We start from the raw sequence: 14,226 nt of genomic DNA on the forward strand, positions 1-14,226 counted from the left end.
CAGTCTCATACTAGCACCGAAAAAGCAAAACATCCATCAAAAAGAATCCCTCTGTGTTCCCTATGATCTGGTGCCTGCAGGGATATTTAACTGTTGTAATCAGAACTGGAGATGATGTAATAATAGAGGTTCTAGCTAAACTTGGACATGAGAAGCTAAATTGCATTGTCTGATCCACTTAATCTACCGCCTAACAACTGTGGTGTTCTGAGAAAGGCCTCTCTTGGTTTTATGTAAAAGGAGCAGATGTGACCTTGTCATTTGCCCTTCACAGGACAAAATCATGCATTCAAATAATTTCCTTATGCCTGGCAAACTTGGCTTCCGGTATTGTGACACTCATTAATGACTGGAGCCAGGCTTTAGCTGCCTCGGAATCCTACACCCCATTATAGAGCAGCCATCTGACCTTTGCTGAGGTAAATTGCTGACCTCTTTCTTCCTGAAAGCTAACCAAAGGGAGTTCATGTAGCAGCCCATCTGCCTGCCATGCTCCACCATGGCTGCTGAGCTACTTTAAGTAACAGTATAGGCCAGTGTGTTGATTACTAAGCTCTTTGCTCCCAGTGGCATCCAGAAATCCTATTTTCAAGCAATAGGAACTGGGGGTGCTCTGCCTCTCTGACAATAAGGTTCCAGGTTACTCGAGTTGGGTACCCAAAGCCACTGGCCATGCTTGACATTTTTGGCCTGAGGGATTTGCCCAAGGTCACACAGGAAGTTATTAGCAGAGCCTGGATTAGAATCTACAAATCCTGACTCCCAACATTGCCCGCTTTAATGACTTGACCACATGCTCCCTAGAATAGACATTGTATCCAGGTTGCTCGTTTGCTATAATGGTATGAGCAATAAGGTAAGTGATGCAAATATACTATCAGGTCTAGCACTATGCCAGGAAGGGAGATTTGTGTATGTCCACGCTGTCTGACTGTAAATGCACTGAGCCCCATTTTCTATCTTGGCATGTTTTGTGTAATATGCTACAACTGAGTCTCACTCTGATGATGTGTTCTAGATAGATAAATCGATCATCAGAATTAAGCCTTTTAGAGATATACACTATTACTCAAAGGGCGGTATCATCCATGAAAGAACTAGCCCAAAGGTGGATTCATGCAGCCTGTATAAACTGGAGGGGCCCCATTGACGTTAATGGGATTAGCTGCATAAATTGCAGGAGCAGGCCATGAATTTGGGCAGCTTCTTGATATAATAGGCAATTGTCCCTGATTTACAGATGCAGAAAGTGAGGCACAAAGACTGAAGTAATGTGCGTGAGGTTGCACAGGGAGTTAAAGACTGAATAGAACCTTGCAGTTCTGATTCCTCATCCCCTGCAGTCACCACTAGACAAAGCTAGACTGCGTTGGTGCTTGGATATGCATTAGTGAGCAGTAACACATCTCTAACTGTATTATTAGGCACGTGCTGGAAGATGAAATACCATCCATGCTATCCCATGGTGAGGTCAGTGGAAGTAAGAATTAGAGGAGCAGGTTCTAGATTTGGGGCACCCAAAACAATTCACCAGCTCTGCTGAACAGCAGCTGATCAGGCCTTGCCCAAGTCCACGTTTTACAGAGAGGTGAGTAATAAGTTATTTAATATCGTCTTTTATTTATTTATTTTTTTTAGATAAAGCTATGAATATGAACGCCCAAATACTGGAACCCCAGCACTCAGTACAACCAAAATATCATTGTAGTAAAATGCTGTTCTTTTTCAACTGGCCTCTATGTATTGTCACTCGTGGGATTGGGGCCTCCTGGTGCTGAGCTGCGGAATCTTCTAGAGAGCTGTGTGCATTGGAGCTTTAGTTTCCTGTGGGGTGGTGAAGGTGTCTCATTCTTTCATACACAGCATCTTCGAAAAGGTACGATGAGATATCCCAAAGAGTACAAGGCCTTTGTTACCCAAGAGCACGACAGTCTTATAACTTGGTGCTTCCTTTGCACCCCTGGAATTTAGATAGTTTTATCGGCTCTCCTCAAGGAACAGGATTTGGGTCCGTTTTTCTTTCTTTCTTTTCTTTTCTTTCATTCTGTGTAGGGCCTACACCTGCAGGTCTTTGACTGTCAGGAGGGCTAGGCATACAAGCTGGTCATTTTACACTCATTTGCCAGGAAAGCGGTTGTGGCAGCAGAGGCAGCTCTCTGAGGAACTGTCGACCCAAGGAAAACTGGAGTCTGAGGTGTCTGAACGTGTGATATCCACGCCTGGAATGAGAACACCAAGTAAGTGGCTTTATTAACACCTACTTCTCAGGAGAGCTTTGCTTCAGCGCCGTGCCCCGCTGCTTCTTAGCAATGCCCTCTCTGATGGCAGCTGTTATGGACAGGGAGCATATTTTTTTAAAAGAATATCATTTGAACAGTTGGGTTGGGATTATTTTTTAAAATATTAAACATTGCTTCTGTAGCACTGGGGATTTACATGGCATAAGACATAGCACAATTTGCTAATTAGCTTATAAACTTCCGTTGAGTAAGAAACATTCCCTGCTCCAATGAGCTAAGTCTAAGATAAACGAGACATGGGACAACAGTTCTGGGAAGGGAGAATGGGGAGAGATTATTGATGAGCAGAGGAAGGATGAGAGCAATCCTGGAAGAACCGGGTGTTAAGGAGGGATGTTAGTAAACAATGAAAGGTCGCAAAGTTGGGTTTTGCTTTTCAGAACCTTTTCGGTCAGGTTTTAATTGATGTGAAACCAAAACTTGGCGGGGGAGGGGTCAGATCTCAGTTCAGTTCACCCAGACTCTACACATTTTGGGATTTGCATAACCTGGCCTGCTTTTAGTCTACATAGCCAGTGAGCCAAGACGGTTGAGTCTAGTTCCCCTTGTGGACTCTAGTTTGCCATAGAGTCTGTGTTTGGTAGTAGAGAGCAAGGGTTCAGTTTCTGTCCTGTGGAAAGGTTGGCACTCTGCTGTCCAATGATATTGGAAACCAGTCAATCTTTACTGTTACCCAGTGAAATTCATCCAGTGCAGAGAGGCAGCACAAGCCCTTAGGCAACACTTAAGCCTGCAAAAGAGGGTTAAGTGGGACTTAAGTGGTGCCAAGGCCTTGTGCTGGCTCCTCTGCACAGGGGTGAATTTCACTTATGGTTACTGCCTGATAACTAGGACTACGTGGGGAACCTGATAGCTCACAGTTATCTAGATGAAAATAATTCCCTATGTCTTTGTTTTAATGAACAGGGCCTAGCTGTGAAGTGATTCGGGGAATGGTGTAAAAGGGGGATGTTGTGTTGTGCTCCCAGTTAATGGGAGTTCATTAAATCAGAGCTCTAAGAGCTAATGATGGGGAAGGTAAGAGCTTTACTGATCCAGTCTGCACTGCATGGGCACTCACACTGCCCTGACTAAACCTATACAGTCCTGATCCAGCAGGCACTAGGTTCCGTGTTAAAAGCCAGGCTGGATTCTCGAGCCCTGTCTTTTTTGGTTGCTCCTTCTGTTCAGGGATCTGGAAATCTTCCCAGGATACAAGTGCGCTGAGAGTGTCCCCCACTGTTTTGAGGCACCCCTGCATAAGGGGTGTGTTTTGGCAGGTACCCACAAGAACAGAAGCAGCTCTGCTGTCCTCCTCTTGGTCTGTTTCCCCGTGCTACTGCTTGTATGCATACTCCAAGTTCATTCTGACGTGGACTAATGCTATTATACTCCAGAAAATTAAAATGAAGACTGAACCTATAATGTTTCACTGGGAGGGAATTGGGGTTATATATTCCTGTGTAGAGCAGCATTCTATTTCAGTCATAGCATTTAATTATGATTGGTATGTTAGTGCCCACCAGAGCATAACAAATTGTCATTATGTTATTCTGCTGAGTCTAATTTAATTGGCAAGTTGTCACAAAAGCAATTATCCGTCATTTATTTTGTTGCCATAACCACATCTTGGAGAGCACCTGCTGTCTGAAGTGGCGAGGCTCTGCAGTCTCTTGGTCCTGGATTTCTTCCACTTGTCTGACACAAAGACACTGTGTTTCCTCCTCTTATTTAAAAATAACCTAATTTCCTATTGTGGTCTCATGAATTCTCATGTGTGGGTCTGGAAATGCCAAAAGAAATTCATGGTGCAGGTAGCAGGATGCTGAGATGCTCTGTCTGCCTTTAAAAAGGAGAGAGGAGCTTGGTCACTTCTGCACCTATGTGTTGTCTACCTACCAAGGGATTTATTTCCAGAGGGGTAAAGCTGGGCAGCGTGGCCTCATGGTTACAGAAAGGGACTGGGATTCAGGACTCTGGGAGTCTATTCCTGATAGACTGGGCTAAACTAATTTACACCAGTTGAGGATCTGGCTTACAGTACAGTTTTGGTCTTAACCTTCCTGTGATTCAATTTTACCCATCTGTCAAATTGATATAAAAATGCTTCCTATCTCACAGGGGGTCTGGGGACTTCCTGAATTGTTTGAGGCTGTTCAGAGATTCTAAGATGAAAGGAAATATGATGTGCAAAAAGTTACTATAAGCTTCTTTGAATTGAGGGGTCTCAGTGCTGTATATATTGGCTAGAAAGGAGTGATTAAATGATATGGTGTGGCACATGCCTGGCTCTGCCCACATACAGGCACATGGTCTGCTATCTGAGAACTCAACAACCTCCCTGTCCCAACAGGGTGTAATTGTGCTTTAACAAAATGGTTCTGACTCCTGCTTATTCTTTCCCTCACACTGCCTTAAATCAGGTGGAACTCCACTGAGGCCACAGCTGCATTCTCTGTTCCTTGCACCCAGTGTGATCCCTTATACCAGTGCCAAGTGGATGTAAAACACTACCAGCTCTAAATGGTGATGTTCTAAATCCAAAGGAGTTATGCTACCCAAACCCTGGTGCAAGTAAGAGTCAGGCCGAATTGTTTTAGTTGTGCACTTGTAATTGCAGATGTTGTGGCTAATCCATAGGGTCACTGCAACGACAGCCGTAAGAGAAGAATTGCCAGACCCTTCCTACCATGTTGAGCATAGGAGGTGCCAGGAAGTGAGTCATCCCAGGGAAAACAATTAATCTTCTCTATAGAGAGAATGCTCTGTGGAGCTCCAGCAGGGGACCTAGTGTCCATGTGGTGTGTAAGGGAGAGGTATGAATTATAGAGGCTTGCCCCTAGCTCATGATTCAGGATCGGATTTGTATTATGTGTGTAAATCATAGTCTGATGAATAAATTATGGGACTAGACTATCTCTTCAGTTTTAAAAAAGTCAAAATGAAATAATGAGGGAACTGGATATTTGGAGATAGCAAATTCTGAGTCGGCAATAAATAAAACCCTCAGCTTTTTTATAAATCATGCTGGGGAGATATAGACACAAGATTACAGTAAAAACCATGAGTTTATTACAAATTTGTTTTAAAATATAGAGTCCTTAATATCTGAAGATGATATAAAGATGGGGGCTGGAGGGTGGAAGAGGGGGAGAGAGAGTGGTTCAGAGAACCAGTAAAGATATATGGAGCTTTCACTTGTAAGTTGCATCCATACCAGCATTGAACAGGATGAAAATCATTACCATCTAGCCTGTGTGAATTGAGTTTGGTGGACTCAGCCAAGTACCTTGAGGACATATGTCCACCTTGCAGAAACCTGCCACATTTGACATCCTTGTTGACAGTCCCAATAAACTAAGTGGGCCATGAGACAGGAACTGTTCTCCCACCATTGTCAGTTGCTCTGTCAGAGCTGAAGCCCATTAGCAAAGGACTTTGAGAAAGCCATACTGTACCTGGTCTCTGGCTCATCAGAGGACTTCAGTCTCCAGAGCTGTCAATCTGGCTAGTTTCATGAGCCACACATCCACTGTGGCTCCATCTATCTCATGGATTTCAAATCAGCTGGCTAGTTTCAGGAGCACTAAATTAACTGGAAATCAACATCAAACACACTGAGAAATGAGCTGGGGAACTTTTTAATAAGCAACTCTCTCATAGGTTTTCCGGGGTCCCATAAAGTTTAGAAAGCTGTCAGGTAAAGATTAGTTTTTTACCTAGCAGCTTGGTCTGGTCAAAGCAGTATGAGATTTTTTCAGAGACCAGTCCAAAATTGCAGCGATTATCTTTCCTGAGATGGTAGTTTATCCCTTAGCTTTTAGGGGAGGGGTACCAAAATCATTGCAACCCCAAAACAGCTTTCCAGGAGCTTAAGGACTGCAACTAATTGACATACATTTTTAAATAAAAAGAAGATGCATTTTTATGTCTGCGTTTCCCTTTGTACCCTACCTGCCCTCCATTGGTGGTCCCTTCCTCTTCGGTAGCTTGAATTAGTTGGCTAAAATGGAAAGATGGTCTTACAGTTAAAACAGAGGGACTGGGTTATGTCCTTGGTTCGGCCACACATGCCGGACAAGTCATTTTGCCTCTCTGTGCCTCATTTTGCCTATCTGTAAAATGGGACAATGATAGCTGCTTCACAAGGACGTTGTGAGGTTAAACTCATCAGTATTTGTAAAGCAGTTTGAGTTCTCTGGAAGGAAGACACCATATAATTGGAAAGGATCATTAAGGCTTAACTAGAACTTTTCCTTGTAGTTGTATCTTCCTTGATTGAAGAATAGAGACGTGTGTCTCAGTTCAACAGCAATAAAAACCTGCCCTTTGTCAAGCACTGACCTCACCTTTCATGGTTGGAGAGAGGTGTTCATTTTAAGGTTCTTCAGGGTATGCTGGTGCCACTCCTACTTAGCCAATATCACCAGCATCTTACCAGTCTTTCCTCCAACAATGTAATCAGTGGGGGAACCAAGTGATGAGGCCCTTGTAGGAACACAAGTGCTGTCAACTGGCTGTGTCTGTGTGCAGCTGACATCACTCAGTACTCTGTCGGGACACTTCCAAAGAATCTAGCCCCCTTGGGTATGAGCAAAACCCAGGTAATGACACTTGCGGCTGTTAGTGTATATAAAGCCACTGTGCAGGGGGAGGAGACTTTTGGAAACACCCAGACATCTGGCTAAACGAAGGGTCGATTAGGTGAGGCTGCCTGTGTTTCAGCACTGAAGTAATCAAGGGCAGTAGGTAGAAAAGCATAATGCGCAGAAGTCACCTGTGAACATCCTGGGTCAGATTCAGCCCTGGTGAAAGTCAGTGGTGTTACACTGCTGGCCTGGGAGTATTTGGCCCCATCTATTTAAAAAGATACAAATGGTTTGTGATGTAGCCATGGCTGCTTTGGAGGTAGTATAATCGAGTAGGTAGAGCAGAGAACAGGAGAGCCAAGACTTCTAAATCTATTCCCTCCTCTGCCACTTGCTCACCTTGTTCTCTCTGTGCCTTGGATTACCTATATACCATATGAAACAAGAAAGCTTAATGACTTAATGTTTGCCAACTGCTTTCAAGACCTCAGGTGGAAGTATTGTTATTGTAATCTGTGGCAAAAGCCATGCTGAGAATTTATGGTTCAAAGTGAAATTTTGTGTATTGGTTTCCCTTAATTTGGAGGGGGTGGGGGGAATGGTTAAGCTTTATTTTTATTAAAGATCATAGAGATTTTCAGAAAAAAAGAGGAAGAATATCAAGGTTACAGTCTAATGCTTCTTCATACATTGCTGGAAGGAATGAGTAAAGGAAGTAAAGGAAAGTAAAGGAAAAACAGGTTCTATTTGAACTGGTTTGGCCAGTTTTAACCACGATTCCGCTCTGGCCAGTGTTTTATGATAAAAAAATGAGTGCTTTGAATATCAGTCAGTGTTTCTGTACCACGAAAGGGACAGTCGGAGGTGGAATGAGAGACGAGCCTCCACAGACAATAATTTGTCTTGACAGGTCAGTTCCACTGTTGCTGAGCTGGAAAAATTGATTATGGGAAATATACATTCTCTGTCCCCAAATTATGCTCCCTCTAATATTAGGAGAAATAATAATAATTAATAATGGGACGGTGGCTGTCTATTAGTATCTGTACAGCACAACAGGGCCGAGGTCCTAATTTGGACCTTTGGTCACTTCCGTAATGTAAATGGTGCTCTGCTAACTCCTTTTGTCACAGCATCTCAAATAATTATTTAAGCTTTACAGACAATTAATTAAGCTTCATAGCCGCTCCTTCTGGGAAATAGCGTATAGAGGGGGAAACTGAAGCACTGAGTGGCTAAGAGACTCACACAAGGTTGCATGGTTAGTCATTTGCAGAAATGGGAAGAGAACCCAGGCATTCATATGAGTTCATAACAGCGCAGGGTAAATTCTGAGTGCATGTGTGCCCACACAAAAGCAATTTCACATAAGACAGAGCAGGCCGGATCTAAACTAGGAACAAAGACACAAGAAACTCTTCCCCATAAACTCTGAGCTTGCCAGCTCCTCCCCACAGAGTTCAGCACTTTCAAACAGTATCACTGTCACCCAAGAGCACTCTGAGACCTTAGTAAATGAGTAACTGGAGCCAATGAGAGTTTTTCCATTTTTCCTGAGCTGGGGTGACAGTTAGGATGGGGAGATTAAGAACGGCCATCTGCTCGTCTGTCTCTGTACCACGGGTGTTATGCATGCAGACGTTTACTAATCTCTTCCCTGCTTTGTCCTGACTGCACACATAAAGACAGTCAACACTTAGTTCTTTTGGAAGGGAGGAAAAAGGAAAAGAAAACCACACACACGCTGCAGTTAAGGGGGAAATAACACCAATTTGAACAAACCAATTTCTTTTCCTGGTGAGTCACTCAGTCTAGAATTCCCCAGCTCCCCGCCCTGGAAAATTACCAGTTTCCTGCATGCGTGCAGATCTCACTGCCACTCTTATTAAAATCCATCATTGCAACTGTTGGCTATCGGAAAGCTGAAAGCTAGTGAGGCTCTGTCCACTCCCTCTGCTCCAGGATGGAACACAGAGCACCCTTTCTTCACGTCCACCACTCGTGAAGGCCAGTCGCCTGAGCTCATGTTCAATGGGGATGTCGTGCGTGGCTGATGTTATTGTAAATGAGGTCATTGCTGCACAATGTGCCTTTCTCCCATTCATTGTCTGCGGAGGGGCCTGGCTGAGTCATCCTCTGCCGGTAGATGTTTGGGAGCAAACAGCATTGGTTTTGGAGGTGCAGGGGACAAACAGGGCTCGGGGATGTAGTTTTTAATTCAGTACATGCCTAGCCCCTTGCCCTCAGAGGGTGCAGGAGTTGCTGATGACAGAAAAGCTGATGCGGTATTGTAATGCCGGGTGGGGCTGGATATGGGGGATTCACACTGGGCTCCACTGAAGCTCCCCCGTATGGAAGAGGGCTTTTGGGAGAGGGAAGGTCCACATCTCCATGACTGAGAGATAATGTGCGAGTGAAAGATCTTATGGCCCAGAGGTCTAATACTTATTGTTTATTTGCAGTATAGTAACACCTAGAGGCCTTAACTGATATAGGGCCCCCAGAATGCTAGCTGCTTCACAAACTCAGAGTGAGTGACAGTCTCTACGCCGAAGAGCTCAGACTCTAAATAGATGAGACAGACCAAGGGTAGAAGGAGAAAAGAGAAGTCACAAGTGAAGTGACCTGCCCAAGGTCACACACCACGTTGGTGGCTAAGCTGGGAATAGAATTCAGGTCTCCTGACTCCCAGCTCAGGGCCCTGCCTAGATTTTCAACTGGAGATTCACCCACAACATACTGACATTTTTGCATACAAACTCTGGTAACTGCATGCCCAGCTGCGCGCTTGCACATACAGTCATATGATTTTGCATGCAATTTTGCTTCTTCAAAGGGTTACACTTGAGGCCACATCCCTCAGCTTTTCTTACGAAGATGGTGCACGGGTTGAGGCCCTGTATTCCAGAGTCCAAGAAAGAAGGAATTGTGAGACTTGCTTATGAAATTATGAGAATTTGATCTCTACTTCCACAATTCCCCGTGACACCCTCAGTGCCTTTTAAAATATCCTGAAATGGGCTTTTTGTGGGAGCTATCCCAGGAGCTGTGGGTTATGTACCCAGAGATCATTGCACTTAAACAATTTAGAACAGCACAAGAATAGAACTGGGGCTGCCAGGCAGAGCACCTTTGGCTGGCTCACCGTGGCTAGAGCGAGGGCACTAACTCATTTGTGTTTAATTCAGTTGTCGCCACCTGTTTTTTTACAAATGGTTCAATTCTATAGTGTCGACACAGCTTCAGTGCCAAATTTCCCTTCTTTACCCTCCCCCTTTTTGGGGGGGGCTAACTTCAGGTTTGGCTCAGTTTGTGTTTCCCATTCATGTATGCGATTGTGCCAACTGTCTACCAAATTGAGACTCCCAGTCCTGAAGGGATGTAAATATACACACGCTGTATATTATAGATTGGCACAGAGCTGGAGGCAGCCCCCATGCCAGCTTGATCCATTGCCACATATTCAGATTCACTGCCCCAGATTTCATTCATTTGTCACTGAAATCTTGCCAGTAGACGAAAGGGGGGTTAGAGATTAGTGCTCAAGGAGTTAATGACAATCAGATCTGCTACAGTGTTTGACTTAGGTTATCATCATCATCCTTCCTCTGTGGTTTGCCCATGTGGTTGACAGGATGCTTCCAGCCTTTTCACACCCAGGCTCCTGCAGCTAAAAAGAAAAAAAGCAGAATAGAAGCTCATCTTTTTTTTTTAAGAGATTAAAATATTTACATATTTACAGGTATCTGGTATTTTTTTCCACTGGAATGCATAGACTAGATGAAAGCCAACAAACATCTGTAAGCATTTACAGCACTACAAAGGAACAATCAGGCTTCAACTAGGGTTTGTCAGGTCTCTGGCAAGACTAGGCTCACATCCTAGTTACAGTGCTACGCTGTCCCTTCCGATAGCTGGGACTTGCACTGAGCACAATTGCGGATGCAAGGAGTAGGGAATGGATGGTGCGTGGGATTAGTAAACAGGCTATAGGACCCTTCACTTCTTGGCCACTGATTCAGATAGTGGCTAGGTTGATAGAGATCCAGGATGAAATCCTGACCACGTTAAAGTCAATAGGAGCTTTGCCATTGAGTTCAGTGGGACCAGGATTTCACCTCAAAAGACTGGTAGTAAGTGAGCAATCCACATGGAATGAGTTTGGTGGCACTCAATCTAGCTCCCAGATGGGGAGGTCTAGATGCGTAACTACCCCTATAGTTGGCACTGATGGGCTGCCTGGTTCGATGTTTTAGCAGAGGAAGCCAAAGACTGAGAAACAGATTCAGGGCTGTGCCTCTTGGGACAAGGGACAAAGGTGGTCCTTTAAGCCACTCTGGATTCTAGGCTAAAGGGGGTACTGAAGCAGTCCATTACATAAGTTAAAGCGGCCGACGGGAAGAAGTTTTATCTCCAATTTACAAACAGGGAGCTCAGGCACAGGAAGTAAGTTCCTTGCTGAAGGTCACACAGGAAATCTGTGTCAAGGCTGGGAAATGAATCCATATCTCCTGAGTCCTGAACCAGGGCCTTAACCACAGTCTGCCTGTCTGTCTTAGGGTATCTCTCCATTGCACCTGGGAGGTGTAATTCCCAGCTCTGGTAGACAGATCAGCCTGGCTGAGGCGACATGAGTGGTGACTCATGCTAGCCACCCGAGTTCGTACCTCGCATCTTGGAGAGGATTGCACTCAGGACAACTGACTCCTCCCGGTGCTCGTTCCACCACAGCCACCCTGCTATTTTTAGCATGCTAGCTTGATCAGAGCAAATGTGCGTACGTTTACCCAAGCAGGGAATTACCTAGCTGCAGTGTAGCTGCACCCATAGAGTTTATATGCCACCCAACACCACAGTGTCTGAGTGCCTTCCAAGTAAAATCACTAACAACAAAGTTCCTTGTGGACTTCACGGCATCTCTGACGTGTATTTTTTTTGTAGGGAAGGCAGATGGGGGCGGAGGGGGGTTGGGGAATAAAAACAATGTTTGGATTGTGAATGTCATTTGTGGTGAAAGGCCTTCTCAAAGAGGAAAGCTTTGCAATGTATTGTGCAGGTGGTCAGACACTGGATTTGCCTGATCTCCTCAGGGAATTTGTTCCATAGCCAGATCCCCTCGATTGCAAATGTGTGTCCCCAGCTCTCACACACTTTGTCTTAGGCTTTGTGATCTGCATCGTCCCCGAGGAGCACAGCTGTTTGTGCAGATTCCTAGATCAAAATGTGGTATTCAACGTAGTTGGCACTTGATCTATTAATTACACTGGCCCAGACCATCCAGCCTTCCTTAAAAAGTATAACAAAAATCCCAAAGACCACAAACCAAATTGGCAATTATTTCAATATATGATTCCACCTTGCTGGGGCACCAGGCTAGTATTTTCCACTGATTCAGTCTGAGTGCCTAGGACTAGAAGAAATGGCGCTCCCAGCAGCACTTTCCAATTGCCTTTTTTCTCCCCCACTCTTATTCTCTCTCTCATTATTTTTATTTCCCCCTGCCCTTTGCCTGGCCTTCATAGAAGGACCACAAGTAGAGGAGTAATAGAGAGAGACATCAGTATCCTGGGGCAAAAAGATGCTGTTTAATTTAGTGAAGAATGGGTCTTAATGTCGCCTCACAGCCAATGCACACAGGTGCTGTACACGTGAAGAGCAAATGCACTCGGAACTAGGGCAGTGCCAGTCAGATATTTGTGTAAGTGATTTATCTGTGAAGTTCCTAGGGAGGGGGAGCCACATAAAGATCTTGAAGCTGCTGAGTGTGATAAATAACTCATTGTAATGTATTATTTAGCAAATTATAATGAAAAGCAGAAAACATATATAGAGGATAGGACAAATATGTTCCCTTGCTGGCAAGTTATTGACTGTTTGGAGCCAGGGAACAGATATTTAAGAGGGTTTAGGAATTTCCATGGCTCCCCCTATGAATAAATCACTGATCTGTAGACATATTTATTGGGAACCCCACTGCAATGCTTAATTCCAGGGGACTGGATGGCTCAGAGAAATGGTAATGGGCTAGAGACCTTTTCATCTCTAGCTTTCTGTTTTAATTCAGCCCTGATTGAAAGTTGTATCCATCTGGTGGCTTATGTGAAATGAGGTTGGTGGTCTCAGCCCCTCTCCTGGTGGACAGGGCTCTGTATCACTAAAATCACCACCAAAGCTAGCACTAATTGGCAGTTTCAGCAAAGGCCAAGGACCGTTGAACAAAGTTGCCCCTAGAGGTGGTCTTCCCAGCTTGGGGTTGAGGCTTATTGGTGGGGAAGCTTGCACTGGTGCTCTCTATACTGTTGACAGAGAGAAGACTTCAGCTTTCAGGGGTATCGGTCCCAGACCTTTTGTGATTGCTAAATTCTCTTTATAAAGTGCTACACACAATCCTGCATTTAAATAGGCTGTGTAAAGACTGGGGAGCAAGGAAGAGTTGGGAAAAGACAGTGACACGAGGAAAGGCATAAAGATACAACCAGAATAAGGATTTTCTCCATTTTTCCTAGGTACTCTTTCATGGTGAATATTAATGGGATTTTGAGATAATGGGTATTTTAATGAAAACTGAAATTTGCATGTAATATCCCAGTGATTTTTGAGAGACGTGAAAGGTCATGTATTTCATAGCAGACAAGATTGGTGGTTATTTTTTAAAAAGCTTTTTACTTAAAAAAAAAAAAATAAAGTGCCAAGAATTGTTTGCATTCTGCAGAAAGAGAGAAAAGAAACCTTTTGTTCACTACTTACGTGGGAATGTACCAGCATGTCAAAACCCTAGCTAGCATGACTGAATATTCATTCTTATAAAGTCTGAAGCTGTAGACTATCAAATCCTAGAACCAGAAAGGTTATAAATTAAAGAGACCTATTATACCATGTAATCCACCCCATCCAGTGTCAAAGCAGGATTGTTCCCTTATTAATAATTAATTGGCATCAATTTATTGGAATCAATCTTTTAGTGAATTTTTCCCAAGATTCCCACTGTAGACTAATTGAAAGTCATAGAATAATTGACTGTAGACTAATTGAAAGTTTTCAGATGAAACTCAACATGGCGTATTAAATTACTATCTCAGTTTTTCACACTCAATTTTTTGGCATTCACAAAATCCGCTCCTGCATATGGCACTTGCATGTGCAAATCATGTGGCAAGGAACATAAATATAAATATCTTGGTGTATTTATTTTTGTGTGTGTTTTCATGTGCCAAGCAGCTATTTATGGGTCTGAAACAACAAGAGTTCAGATCTTCTCATGGTATTTCCACTCTCGAGGAGGTGAGATGCCATTAGATGACCAAAGTCAATTGATTTTGCCCCCAAATGCCTCCCTGAGGCATTTAAAAATCTCATAT

Source organism: Caretta caretta, chromosome 17, assembly GCF_965140235.1.
Source record: "Caretta caretta isolate rCarCar2 chromosome 17, rCarCar1.hap1, whole genome shotgun sequence".
Lineage (NCBI taxonomy): Eukaryota > Metazoa > Chordata > Testudines > Cheloniidae > Caretta > Caretta caretta.